Source organism: Mustela nivalis (assembly GCF_964662115.1).
Source record: "Mustela nivalis genome assembly, chromosome: 20".
NCBI lineage: Eukaryota > Metazoa > Chordata > Mammalia > Carnivora > Mustelidae > Mustela > Mustela nivalis.
In genome coordinates this window covers 6,657,818-6,672,812 of record NC_139039.1, presented here as the reverse complement: position 1 = coordinate 6,672,812, position 14,995 = coordinate 6,657,818, and the positions used below count along the sequence as shown (strand labels likewise).

At 34.5% G+C, this 14,995-nt stretch overlaps 1 protein-coding gene across 5 annotated transcripts in view; it reads right to left on the bottom strand.

The window, feature by feature from the left end:
* ADAM18 (ADAM metallopeptidase domain 18) overlaps positions 1 to 14,995 on the bottom strand; it is a 202,947-nt gene that overhangs the window by 142,707 nt on the left and 45,245 nt on the right. The gene's annotated exons all lie outside the window — the stretch shown is intronic.

The following is a 14,995-nucleotide window of genomic DNA, read 5'->3' as shown; positions in this document are numbered from 1 at the left end:
ACCCAGTAGAGAAAAATACAGTCTCTTCAATAAATTGTGCTAGGATAATTGGACAGCTATGTATAGAAGAATGAAACTCGACCATTCCCTTACACCATACACAAAGATAAACTCAAAGTGGATAAAAGACCTCAACATAAGGGCAGGTTGGTGGGATGGAGGAAGATGAACAAAACAGATTAAAAAAAAAGATTAAGAGTACACATATCTTGATGAGCACTGAGAAATGTACAAAATTGTTGAATCATTATAGTGTAGACCTGAAACTAACATAGCACTGCATGTTAATTACACTTAAGTAAACACAAACAAAAAACAAAAAGATGTAAATTGGGACTACATAAAACTAAAATGTTACTTCATAGCAAAGGATAAAGAAATCAACACAATGAAAAAGCAACCTATGGAATTGAAGAAAATATTTGCAAACCATATATCCAATAAGTAATTATATAACAAATATATAAGGAACTCAGAACTCAATAGCAAAACACCAAATAACTCAACTGAAAAATAGGCAAAGGACTTGAATAGACATTTTTTCCAAATCATACATACAAATGGTCAGGTTTATGAAAAGATGCTAAACATCACTAGCCATCAGAGGAATGCAAATCAAACCCACCATGAGATAATACCTCAGAGCAGGTAAGATAGCTAATTATCTTAAGGACAAGAGATAACAAATGTTAGGATGTGGAGAAAAGCTCTTGATGGGAATGTAAATTGGTATGGTCATTATGAAAAATAGTGTGGGGGTTCCTCAAAAAATTCAAAATAGGATTACCATATGACCCAGCAATCCTACTTCTGGCTAAATTAGCAAAATAAGTGAAATCACTATCTGTACCCAATGTCAATAGCAACATTATTCATAATAGCCAAGTTTTGGAAGCAACATCAGTATCTATCAATAGATGAATGAATAAAGAAAATGTAGTGTATCTATACAATGAAGTATTATTCAGTCATAAAAAAGAAGATAATACTTCCATTTGCAACAACATAGATGACCAGGAGTGCATTATTCTAAATAAAATGAGAAAGACAAATACATTTGCTATCACATACATATGATAACTTTAAACTATAAGTCATCATTATGTATTATATACTTGAAATTTGTTAAGAAAGCATGTCTTAAGCATTCTCATAAAATGTAACTATGGGAGTTGATGAATATATTAATTTGATATGGGAATTGTTTCATAATATAAATATATCAAATTTTCACATTATGAATTATAGTTCCCATAGTTATATTAGATCCTCAGAATTTATTCATCTTATAACTGGAGGTTTGTACGCTTTGGCCAACATTTCCCCATTTCCCCCTTCCCCTAGCTGCTAACAACTACACTTCTACTCTGTGTTTCCATAGTTTGACTTTTTTTAATGTTATAGCATTGAGTGTTTTATGGTAGTGCTGACTCACTATATTATACACCTGAAACTAGTATTACATCATATAGTAACTAACCGGAATATTACTAAAAACTTCAAACAAACAAACAAACAAACATCAGAAGCTAACATTACTAGTTACTAGTTGGGAGTCCATGCCCAAAGGAAATACCTATAAACAGTGACAGTATTTGTGACTTTCAGCCTAAGGCCAGGTATAAATAAAATCTGAGTAGGTGGACTTAGTTGCAAAATGGAGATGTTAGAATGAGTGAATTTAAGGACTAATTCATATATATTATCTAATCTGAACAAGATAGAGAAATTTTTTTTTTATAAAATTAGAGATACAGGAAGCAGTGGAACAGTGGCAAAAGATCAAACATCAATGCTGTTAGTGTCCCAGAAAAGGAGAAAGGGGGCAGAACGGAAAAATATTTGAAGGAAAATGGCTAAAATGTTCCCAATTTCTAACAAGATAAACTAAAACAATCATGGCAGATACATCATGATTAAATAGCTGGAGAAAATATTTAAATCTTGAAATCAGCCAATGAAAACCAACACATTATTTATAGAAGAGTAATGATTCATAAACAGAGAATTTCTCATCAGAAATAATGATGCACAGAGGATATAGCACAATATTTTTCAAGTGCTAAAAGAAAAAAATGTCAATCCACAACTTTAATCTGGAAAATATATCCCTCAACAATGAAGATGAAATGAAGACATCTGGAATGATGGAAAACTAAGATATTATGCTTTTAAAAAAATGACTGAAGAATTTTTGGAAGTTAAAAAGAAATTGATAATAAAGGAGAAATTGTAACATCAGGGATGAATGAAGAGGAAGAAAATGGAAAAATATAATAAACTTTCTCTCCACTGATTTTTTTAAAAAAATTGTTTTGTTGTTGAAAATAAAATGTTAATTTGTGTGATATAGTTTTAAATGTATTTAAAAGTAATATTTAAGTAAATTACATAATTACTCATTTTATGTTTATATGATATGATTTGAGACCTAAAAGATCGTGTTAACATTTCTACATTCTATTTGAAGTGATAAACTTTCTATACACACATTTGTGTGTGTGTTTGCATGTCTCTATTTGTGTTTGCACTCTCACTACATAAAAAAGTAAAAGACTTTTCCAAAGAAAGTCTGGTGGTATCACAATTCTGGACCTCAAGCTCTATTACAAAAATGTAATCATCCAGACTGTATGGCACTGGCACAAAAATAGACACATAGATCAATGTAACAGGATAAAGAACCCTGAAATGGACCCTCAGCTCTATGGTTGAGTAGTCTTGAACAAAACAGGAAAGAATATTCAATGGAAAAAAGAGTTTCTTCAACAAATGGTGTTGGGAAAATTGGACAGCCACATGCAGAATGAAACTGGACCACTTTCTTACACCGTACACAAAAATAAACGCAAAATGGATGAAATGTAAGTAAGATAGGACTCCATCAAAATCCTAGAGTAGAACACAGGCAGCAACATCTTTGACCTAGGCCACAGCAAATTCTAGCTAGTCATGCCTCCATGTCAAGGGAAACAAAAGCAAAAATTAACTATTGGGACTTCATCAGGATAAAATGCACAACAAAGAAAATATTCAACAAAACCAAAAGATAACCTACAGAATGGGAGAAGATATTTGCAAATGTCTCATCAGATCAAGGGCTAGAATACAAAATCTATAAAGAACTTTACAAATGTAACCCTTCTTTAAATGTTTGGTAGAATTCCCCTGGGAACCCATCCAGCTCTGGACTCATATTTTGGGGGAGATTTTGATACTGATTTAATTTCTTTGCTGGTTATCAGTGTGTTCAGGTTCTCTATTCTTCCTGTTTCAGTTTTTGTAGTTTATGTTTCTAGGAACACATCCCTTACTTCCAGATTGCCTAATATGTTGGGATATATTGCTCATAATATTATTTTATAATTGTTGACATTTCTTGGTATTGGTTGTGATCTCCCTCTTTCATTCATTATTTTATTTATTTGGGCCCTTTCTCTCTTTATCTTTCTCTCTCTTTCCTTTTTTTTCCTTTTTTTTTTAAATATCTGGCTGGGAGCTTATCAATTTTATTAATTGTTTTGAAGAATCAGTTCCTAGTATCATTGATCTTTTATTTTTTTAAAATATCTGTATCCTTGATTTCCATTCTAATCTTTATTATGTACCTTCTCATGCTGGATTTAAGTTTTATTTGCTGTTCTTTTTCCAGATCATTTAGGTGTAAGTTTAGTTTGTGTATTTGAGGCTTTTATTGTTTCTTGAGAAAGGCCTGTATTGCTATATACTTCCCTCCTAGACCACCTTAGCTGCATCCCAAAGGTTCTGAACAGTTGTATTTTCTTTTTCTTTTAATTTTCCTTATTTTTTTTATTAAAGGTTTTTATTTATTTGACAGAGATAGAAAGAGGTCAGAAATGAGGAGGAGGGGGAGAAGCAGGCTCCCCACTGAGCGGGGAGGGATCAAGCCCCTAACTGACTAAGCCACCCAGGCATCCCCCAGTTGTATTTTAATTTTCATTTGTATCCATGAATTTTTAAAATACCTTAGTTTCCTTGTTGACCCATTCATTCTTTGGTAAAATGCTCTTTAACTTCCATATATTTGTGTTCTTAATTTTTTTTTCTTGTGATTGAGTTCAAGTTTTAAAGCACTATGGTCTGAAAATATGCAAGGAATAATCCCAATCTTTTAGTACAAATTGAGACCTGATCTGTGAGCCAGTTTGTGGCCTATTCTTCTGGAGAATGTCCCACATTCACTTAAGAAGTATGTGTTCTGTTGCTTTAGGATGAAATGCTCTGAATATACCTGTGAACTCCATCTGATCCAATATGTCATTCAAAGCCTGTTTCCTGTTGATTTTCTGCTTAGATGATCTATCCACTGCATGATTATTCAAGTCCCCTACTAGTTTTGTATTATTATTAACGTATTTATTTAATTTTGTTATTAATTCATTTATATATATGGGTGCTCCCAAGTTAGGGACATAAATATTTATGATTATTAGATCTTCTTTTTGGATAGACCATTTTATTATAATTTAGTGTCCCTCTTCATGTCTTATTACAGTCTTTGGTTTAAAATCTAGTTTGGGAGGAGGAGTCAAGATGGCAGGGAAGTAGGAGGCTGAGATAACATCAGGTAGCAGGAGATCAACTAGATAAGATAGCTTATCAAACCATTCCAAACACCTACAAATCCAAAAGGAGATAAAAGAAAAAAGAGTAGCAATTCTAAAACAGAAAATTGACCACTTTCTGAAAGGTAGGACCTATGGAGAAGTGAATCTTACAGCAAGAAGATAGACCATGGAGGGAGGGGCCAGCTCCCAGCAAGGGGGGGGGGGAACAATGGAGCACAAAATCAGAACTTTTAAAAGTCTGCTCCACTGAAGGACATTGCTCCAGAGGCTAAGCCAGGGTGAAGTCCATGTGGGACAGCATGGTCTCAGGTCCCATGGGGTCACAGAATGATCGGGGATGTCTGAGTGTTGCAGAGCTTGCAGGAATTAGAGTGGGGAAGCCAGCTACAAAGACGGAGCCGAGGAGTGAACTTTCAACTTGGGGTTACCTTAAACTGTGATCCGTGGCACAGTTAGACCACTACTCTATGAGCAGAGACCCCCAAAAGATCCGGGGAGACCCCCTGGAAGAGTGCAGGGATCTGCTGGATTTGAAGACTCCAGGCAGGGCTGTGTGCAGAGTCAGAGATGCTTGGTCACAGGCTGGGTGAGCTTGGAGCATGACTGGAGGCCAGGGAGATGGGAGTGATTGGGTGCTTTTCTCCAAGGGCGCACTGATGAGTGGGGCTTCAAGCTCTTGAATCCTCCAGGCCAGAGATTGGGAGGCAGCCATTTTCATTCCCGTCCTCTGGAACTCTATGGACTGCATTCAGGGAGCAAAATCTCCCTAAAGCGAACCCCAGTGGATTGCTTAGCCTGGCCCCTGGTAAGGGCGGTGCAATTCCAACTTAGGCAAAGACACTTGAGAATCACAACAACTGGCCCCTCCCCAAGAAGATCAGCAAGAAATCCAGCCAAGACCAAGTTCACTTACCAAGAATAACACTGGAATTCCAGAGGAAGAGAAAGCAAAGCATGGAATTCATGCTTTCTCCCCATGACTCTTTAGTCTTGCAAAGTTAAGAAATTTTTTTTAATTTCATTTTTTTCTTCTGCTAACTTTTTAACTTTTATTTTTTTCTTCTTTAAATGTTTTTTAACTAGTATATCTTAACAACACCTTTCATTAAAAAAATCTTTTTTGACTCTTCATTATTATAGTCATATTTTTTTCTTCATTGTGTCTAACTTTATTATTTTTTGTATACACATAGGGTTTTTTCTTCTAAAAAAATTTGGGATACAACTTCTTCTAATATCAAAATATACCTTAAATCTAGCACAGGGCTTTGTTTTAGTCTCCACCCTGAGCAAATTCTCTCCACATTCTTTTTCTTTATTCTCCCAACCAACTTATCTTTCAACTCCTTCCTTAGAAATTTATTAAAAATTTTTTTGCATCTTTATGTCATATTCCACGCCTTCATTGTGTTTACCCTTATATGTTTTTCATTCTTTAAGATTTTGGGAGGTATTTTCTTCTAAGAGACCAAAATACTCCCCAAATTAAGTGGATGACCCTGTTTTATTCACCAGTCTAATATGTATATTTTCTTTTTTATGTTTTTTCTTTATTTTTTTCTTTAAAATTTTTTTTCTGAACTTCTTTTTACCCTCTTTCTTCCTTCCTCAATTTGGGGTCTCTTCTGATTTGGTAAAAGCATTTTCCTGGGGTCTATGCCACTCTTTTAATATTTTATTCACTCCTTCATATATTCTTATCTGGATAAAATGACAAGGTAGAAAAACTCACCACCAAAAAAAAAAAAAAAAAAAAATCAAGAGGCAGTACCAAAGGCTAGGGACCCAATCAATATGGACATTGGTAATATGTCAGATCTAGAGTTCAGAATGATGATTCTCAGGCTCAAAGAAGGCATGGAAGATATAAGAGAAACAAATCTGGAGAAATAAAAGTCCTTTATGGAGAAATAAATGAACTAAAATCTAACCCAGTTGAAATTTTAAAAGCTATTAATGAGGTGCAATAAAAAAAATGGAGGCTCTTACTGCTAGGATAAATGAAGCAGAAGAGAGAATTAATGATATAGAAGGCCAAATGACAGAGAATAAAGAAGCTGAGCAAAAGAGAGACAAACAACTACTGGACCATGAGGGTAGAATCTGAAAGATAAATGATACTATAAGATGAAACAATATTAGAATAATTGGGATTCCAGAAGAAGAAAGAGAGAGGGGATCAGAGGGTATATTGGAGAGAATTATTGGAGAAAATTTCCCTAATATGGCAAAGGTCCTCTAAGCAAATAGAGCCTAAAAGTAGTAGATCAGAAAGGAACAATATACAATAATAATCACTTTACAGGCAATACAATGGCACTAAATTCATATATCTCAATAGTTAGCCTGAATGTAAATGGGCTAAATGCCCAATCAAAAGACACAAGGTATCAGAATGGAAAAACAAACAAACAAACAAAAAACAAACAAACAAAAAATCAATATGCTGTCTACAAAAAATAATTTTGGACCCAAAGACACCTCCAGATTTAAAGTGAAGGAGTGGAAAACAATTTACCATGCTAATAGACATCAAAAGAAAGCTGGGATGGCAATTCTTATATCAGATCAATTAGATTTTAAGCCAAAGACTATAATAAGAGATGAGGAAGGACACTATATCATACTCAAAGGGTCTGTCCAACAAGATCTAGCAACTTTAAATATCTAAGCCCCTAACATGGGAGCAGCCAACTATATAAACAAATTAATAACAAAATCAATGAAATGTTCAACAAAGAAATTATTGACAATAATACAATAATAGTAGCGGACTTTAACACTCCCCTCACTGAAATGGACAGATCATCCAAGCAAAAGATCAACAAGGAAATAAAGATCTTAAATGATACACTGGACCTGATGGTCATCACAGATATATTCAGAACATTCCATCCCAAAGCAACAGAATACACATTCTTCTTGAGTGCACATGGAACATTCTCTAGAATAGGTCACTCCTGGGTCATAAATCAGGTCTCAATCAGTATCAAAAACTTGGGATCATTCCCTGCTTTTTTCAGAACACAATGCTCTAAAGCTAGAACTCAATTACAAGAGGAAATTTGGAAAGAACCCAAATACATGGAGACTAAACAATATCCTTCTAAAGAATGAATGGGCCAACCAGGAAATTATAGAAGAATTGATAAAAATCAAGGAAACAAATGATAATGAAAGCAAAATGGTTCAAAATCTGTAGGACACAGAAAAGGCAGTCTTGAGAGGAAAATATATAGTGGTACAAGCCTTTCCAAAGAAACAAGAAAGGTCCCAAAGACACAACCTAACCCTACACCTAGAGGAGCTGGAGAAAGAACAATAAAGAAAGCCTAAACCCAGAAAGAGAAGAGAAATAATAAATATTGGAGCAGATATCAATGAAATAGAAACCAAAAAGAAAAAGAAAAAGAAAAGAGTGGCTGCACCAGCTTGCATTACCACCAACAGTGTAGGAAGGTTCCCCTTTCTCCGCATCCTCGCCAGCATCTGTCATTTCCTGACTTGTTGATTTTAGCCATTCTGACTGGAGTGAGGTGATATCTCATTGTGGTTTTGATTTGTATTTCCCTGATGCCGAGTGATATGGAGCACTTTTTCATGTGTCTGTTGGCCATCTGGGTGTCTTCTTTGCAGAAATGTCTGTTCATGTCCTCTGCCCATTTCTTGATTGGATTATTTGTTCTCTGGGTGTTGAGTTTGCTAAGTTCTTTATAGATTTTGGACACTAGTCCTTTATCTGATACGTCATTTGCAAATATCTTCTCCCATTCTGTCAGTTGTCTTTTAATTTTGTTAACTGTTTCTTTTGCTGTGCAAAAGCTTTTGATCTTGATGAAATCCCAATAGTTCATTTTTTCCCTTGCTTCCCTTGCCTTTTGCGTTGTTCCTAGGAAGATGCAAGCTGGTGCAGCCACTCTGGAAAACAGCATGGAGGTTCCTCAAAATTTGAAAATAGAACTACCCTATGACCCAGCAATTGCACTATTGGGTATTTACCCTAAAGATACAAACGTAGTGATCCAAAGGGGCACGTGCACCCGAATGTTTATAGCAGCAATGTCCACAATAGCCAAAATATGGAAAGAACCTAGATGTCCATCAACAGATGAATGGATCAAGAAGATGTGGTATATATACACAATGGAATACTATGCAGCCATCAAAAGAAATGAAATCTTGCCATTTGCGACAACATGGATGGAACTAGAGCGTATCATGCTTAGCGAAATAAGTCAAGCAGAGAAAGACAACTATCATATGATCTCCCTGATATGAGGAAGTGGTGATGCAACATGGGGGCTTAAGTGGGTAGGAGAAGAATCAATGAAACAAGATGGGATTGGGAGGGAGACAAACCATAAGTGACTCTTAATCTCACAAAACAAACTGAGGGTTGCTGGGGGGAGGGGGTTTGGGAGAAGGGGGTGGGATTATGGACATTAGGGAGGGTATGTGCTTTGGTGAGTGCTGTGAAGTGTGTAAACCCGGTGATTCACAGACCTGTACCCCTGGGGATAATAATATATGTTTATGAAAAATAAAAAATTAAAAAAAAAAAGAAAAGAAACAAATCAATGAAAATAGGAGCTGGTTCTTTGAAAGAATAAGATTGATAAACCCCTGGCCAGACTTCTCAAAAAGAAAAGAGAAAGGACCCAAATAAATAAAATCATGAATGAAAGAGGAGAGATCACAACCAACACCAAAAAAATACAAACAATTATAAGAACATAACTATACGCAACTATACGCCAGCAAATTTGACAATCTGGAAGAAATGGATGCATTCCTAAAGACATATAAACTACCACGACTGAACCAGGAAGAAATATAAAACCTGAACAGACCCATAACCAGTAAGGAGATTGAAGCAGTCATCAAAAATCTCCCAACAAACAAGAGCCCAGGGCCAGACGGCTTCCCCGGGGAATTCTACCAAACATTTAAAGAAGAACTATTTCCTATTCTCCTGAAACTGTTCCAAAAAATAGAAATGGAAGGAAAACTTCCACACTCATTTTATGAGGCCAGCATCACCTGATCCCAAAACCAGACAAGGATCCCATCAAAAAGGAGAATTATAGACCAATATCTCTAATGAACACAGATGCAAAAATTCTCACCAAAAATCTAGCCAACAGGATCCAACAGTACATTAAAAGGTTTATTCAGAACGACCAAGTGGGATGTATTCCAGGGCTGCAAGGTTGGTTCAACATCTGCAAATCAATCAATATGATACAATACATTAATAAAAGAACTCTTCAAAGTGTAGGGATAGAGGGTACATACCTCAATATCATCAAAGCCATCTATGAAAAACCCACTGTGAATATCATTCTTACAGGCATGTCCATTATCACCACTGCTATTCAACATAGTACTAGATGTCCTCGTCTTAGCAATCAGACAACAAAAATAAATTAAAGGCATCCAAATAAGCAAAGAAGTCAAATTCTCACTCTTCGCATATATGATACTATATGTGGAAAACCCAAAAGACTCCACTCCAAATCTGCTAGAACTTGTATAGGAATTAATTAAAGTGTCAGGATATAAATCAATGCACAGATATCAGTTGCATTTCTTTACACCAACAACAAGACAGAAAAATAGAGAAATTAAGGAGTTAATCCCATTTACAAAACCATAAAATACCTAGGAATAAACCTAACCAAAGAGGCAAAGAATCTATACTCAGAAAGCTATAAAGTACTCATGAAAGAAACTGAGGAAGACACAAAGAAATGGAAAAATGTCCCATGTTCATGAATTGGAAGAAAAAATATTGTGAAAATGTCTATGCTACCTAAAGCCATCTACACATTTAATGCAATCCCTATCAAAATCCCATCCATTTTTTTCAAATAAATGGAACAAATAATCCTAAAATTTATATGGAACCAGAAAAGACCTCGAATAGCCAGAGGAATATTGAGAAAGAAAGCCAAAAGTTGGTGGCATCGCAATTCCAGACTTCAAGTTCTATTGCAAAGTTGTCCTCATCAAGACAGTATGGTACTGGCACAAAAACAGACACATAGATCAATGGAACAGAGTAGAGAGCCCAGAAATAGACCCTCAACTCTACAGTCAACTAATCTTCGACAAAGCAGGAAAGAATGTCCAATGAAAAAAAGACAGTGTCTTCAACAAATGGTGCAGAAAACATGCAGAAAGCATGCAGAAAAATGAAACTGGGCCATTTCCTTACACCACACATGAAAATAGACTCAAAATGGATGAAGAATCTCAGTGTGAGAAACGAATCCATCAAAATCCTTGAGGAGAACACAGGCAGCAACCTCTTCAACCTCAGCCACAGCAACTTCTTCCTAGGAACATCGCCAAAGGCAAGGGACACAAGGGCAAAAGTGAACTGTTGGGACTTCATCAAGATCAAAAGCTTTTGCACACCAAAAGAAACAGTTAACAAAACCAAAAGACAACTGACAGAATTGGAGAAGACATTTGCAAACAACATATCAGATAAAGGGCTATTGTCCAAAATCTATAAAGAACTTAGCAAACTCAACACCCAAAGAACAAATAATCCAATCAAGAAATGGGCAGAGGACATGAACAGACATTTCTGCAAAGAAGACATCCAGATAGTCAACGGACACATGTAAAAGTGCTCCACCTTTTACAAATACAGGGAAATACAAATCAAAACCACAATGAGATATCACCTCACACCAGTCAGAATGGCTAAAATTAACAAGTAAGGAAATGACAGATGCTGGCAAGGATGCAGAGAAAGGAGAACCCTCCTACACTGTTGGTGGTAATGCAAGCTGGTGCAACCACTCTCGAAAACAGCATGGAGGTTCCTCAAAAAGCTGAAAATAAACCTACCATATGACCCAGCAATTGCACTCCTGGGTATTTAACCTAAAGATACAAATGTAGTGAACTGAAGGGTGACATGCACCCGAATGTTTATAGCAGCAATGTCCACAATAGCCAAACTATGGAAAGAACCTAGATGTCCATCAACAGATGAATGGATAAAGAAGAGATGGTATATTTATATACAATGGGAATACTATGCAGCCATCAAAAGAAATGAAATCTTGCCATTTGCGATGACGTGGATGGAACTAGAGGGTATTATTCTTAGTGAAATAAGTCAATTGGAAAAAGACAACTATCATATGATCTCCCTGATATGAGGAAGTGGAGATGCAACGTGAGGGGTTTTGGGGGTAGGAGAAGAATAAATGAAACAAAATGGGATCGGGAGGGAGACAAACCATAAGAGACTCTTAATCTCACAAAACAAACTGAGGGTAGGACGTGGGGAGGGAGAGGGTGATGGGGTTATGGACACTGGGGAGGTTATGTGCTATGGTGAGTGCTGTGAAATGTGTAAACCTGGTGATTCACAGACCTGTACTCCTTGGGCTAAAAATACATTATATGTTTTATTAAAAATTTAAAAAATTGTTTAAAAAATAATAAAAAAACACTCTCAAATATTTGAGCTGGCACACTAAATTCAAAAACTCAAATATATTTACCTAGATAATAAATATACTGCTAAATAAAGATTTTTCTGTTCTTGTTTGTCCTGCACCCTTAGTTTCTATTCCTTTATTTGTTTCTCCAGGAAAATGTCAACATAAATTAGCAAGATCTTATAAGTTGTTTTGGTTTATAAATTATCCTTTTCTGAGAAAGCCCTTACAATTTGTAATATTAATCTGTGAGGATAAGGGCTGTTGGGATTAAAGTAGGACAGGGTAATCTATGGTCCACAGACCCAATCTGGTGTATGACCTGTATAGTCTGCAAATAAGGATTGTTCTGTATTTTTTAATAGTTGAAAAAAAACAAAAAAATAATATTTTGTGACATATGAAATTATATGAGGTTTAAATTTCAGTATTCATGAATAAGTTTTTATTGTAAAATCACCATGCTCATAAATTTATATTTTTCTATATTGGATTTTGCATTACAATGGCAGACTTTAGTACCATTGAGTATCTGTGACATAGTAGTTCACATGGTCTACAAAGCCTAAAACATGTACTACCTCTTTCTTTATAATGTTTTCTAATCCTTAAGGTAGAGCTTAAAGTGAATAGGTGTCATCATAAGGCATCCAATTCAAATGAAATTATTACAAGATCTTTACACCAGAGAAGTGAGAGGCAACTCTAAGATTAGAAAAGCAGAATGTTGCTAACAACACCAGAACAGGATGAATGAATTAAAAACTATTAGATTGTGCTATTCAGCAAGAGCTAAATAACAGAAGGGAGAGCAGTTTCACAGGAACAGGAAGCAATAGTTTTAAGACATTGTTCTAAGCAGGGTCAGTATGTAGAGATACTAAAATATTTCACTGCCACCATCCAATCATCCATATTTGCTGAATATACTCAAAAGCATCAAAGCAAAGATGCCCAGGGAATGTATATAGTTCCTTGTGTGATAGACCAGAGAAGAGGATTAGTGTGAAGTGGATATGAGAACATTTAGGTGATTGCTCCAAAGTGAAAATATAAAGAAATATTAGAAGATGTAGAAATAAAAGAAAAATTAAATAAGATAAAATAAATTAGATGATGAGTCAACATGCTTTAATTAACAAAGCTCCAGAGAGAAAAGGGAAGCAAATGATTAAATGTAATATAGTAAAATTTCTCAGATCAGAAATAAATAGTATCCAGATTGAAAGGTCTTCAGTACAACTGCCATACTGGATGGTGAAAAACAACACCATGTAAGGATCAAAAGATTTAAATGTTTCCATAGAGAAAACAAATAAAACACACACAAATGAATGAGAATAAGAATAGCATTAAATTCCTAAAGAAATGATAAAAGACAAAAGAAAAGTCCTTTAAAATTCCAAAGTACAATTATTTTAAAAGTAAAATTAACCAAGCAATATTTGAAATAATTAAATATATTTTCAATCATGTCACTCTCAAACAATTTAATACACATCTATTTTTTAAGTAAATTATATAGGCATATAGACTCCCAAAATGAGTAAGCCAGTCATGAAAAAAAGAATACACATGTCCCAAAAAAGACACAATAGAAAATTTGTAAACACCTATGCAAAAAGTCTAATAGAGATTGGGGAATAAATATACGTCCCTAGGGTTAAAAAGAGGATTTTTTTGAAACATGTAGAGAAGTAGAGAAAATTTTTAATTTTATTAGAAAAATTGGGCAAAAGCAATATGATAACAATTACAAATTTGGGAAGAGACAAAAGTTATGCAATGAAGACAATTTAAGTTTAGTTCATTATTTGGCCCATCAAAGAATAAAACAAAATTCTAATAAGTTATATGATTATAGAGGAAGAATGGAAGAAGTGGCATGTAAGTATGATGAACTATTAGGGTCTTAAATTCTGATTTCAATGATAAGAAGTCAACAGATGTCTAAATTTGAAAATGCAAGAAATTTCATGGGGATATTATTTAGAAATATGGAGTAAAAAATGCATAAACTATTCCTACACATATAAACAGGATAATTTTCACAGACATAATTTTGAACAAATAAATGGCAGACATAAGAATACACACTGCATTATTTAAGTTACATAACGTTCAAAAAGAGGCCAAACTAACCAAGGATGTGAAGTGTCAGGAAAGTGGTTTTCTTTGGTATGGATAGTCAGTGGAACAAGATATATGATTCACAGTGGTCTTCTGAAATGCTGAAATATTCTATTTCTTGGTCTCTGTGAGGTTCATGTCTACATATTGACTTAGTCAAAATTTATTCTCCTATATATCTATGATCTTTTCCATGTTCTTCATATATTATATACTCCAGTAAAACTTATTTATAAGGAAAAAAAAGTGAAAGTATAAGCCAGGAAGAACAATTTTAAAAATTAAAAAAAATAATTCAAGGAGTGTAGTTTATGCAAGGGGGATTCAGTTTGTTTGTTTGTTTGTTTGTTTTTCAGTAATAGTCCTGTAAAACCACTTATATTTATGATAAGTGAATGTGTATTTCTTGGTAACATATAAATTTTAAACGAAAAAGTGGAGCTATATGATTCAACATATATGCATCTTTTTAAAAGCTGTTCAAAATAGTACTGAAATGATGCATAAATAAGAAGGACAATGCAGAACAATGATGGTTAATGGATACATACATTTGTAACAACTGCATAAAGTACACATAAAATGGAAGCACAAATTCATGATTTTTGTTCTTTAAAGTAGACATGCTCTTTATTCTATGGCTTAGAAAATCTGATATAAACGTTAGTCATTTTGCCTACTTGGTGAATAAGTATATTAATGTATGTTACACTTTGGCTTTATGTTATAACTTATAATTAAATAAACTTTCTGAGATTAAAATAATTCTGTCCCAACAAAATAATATAGAGGAAAATGTCAGGTTAATATTCA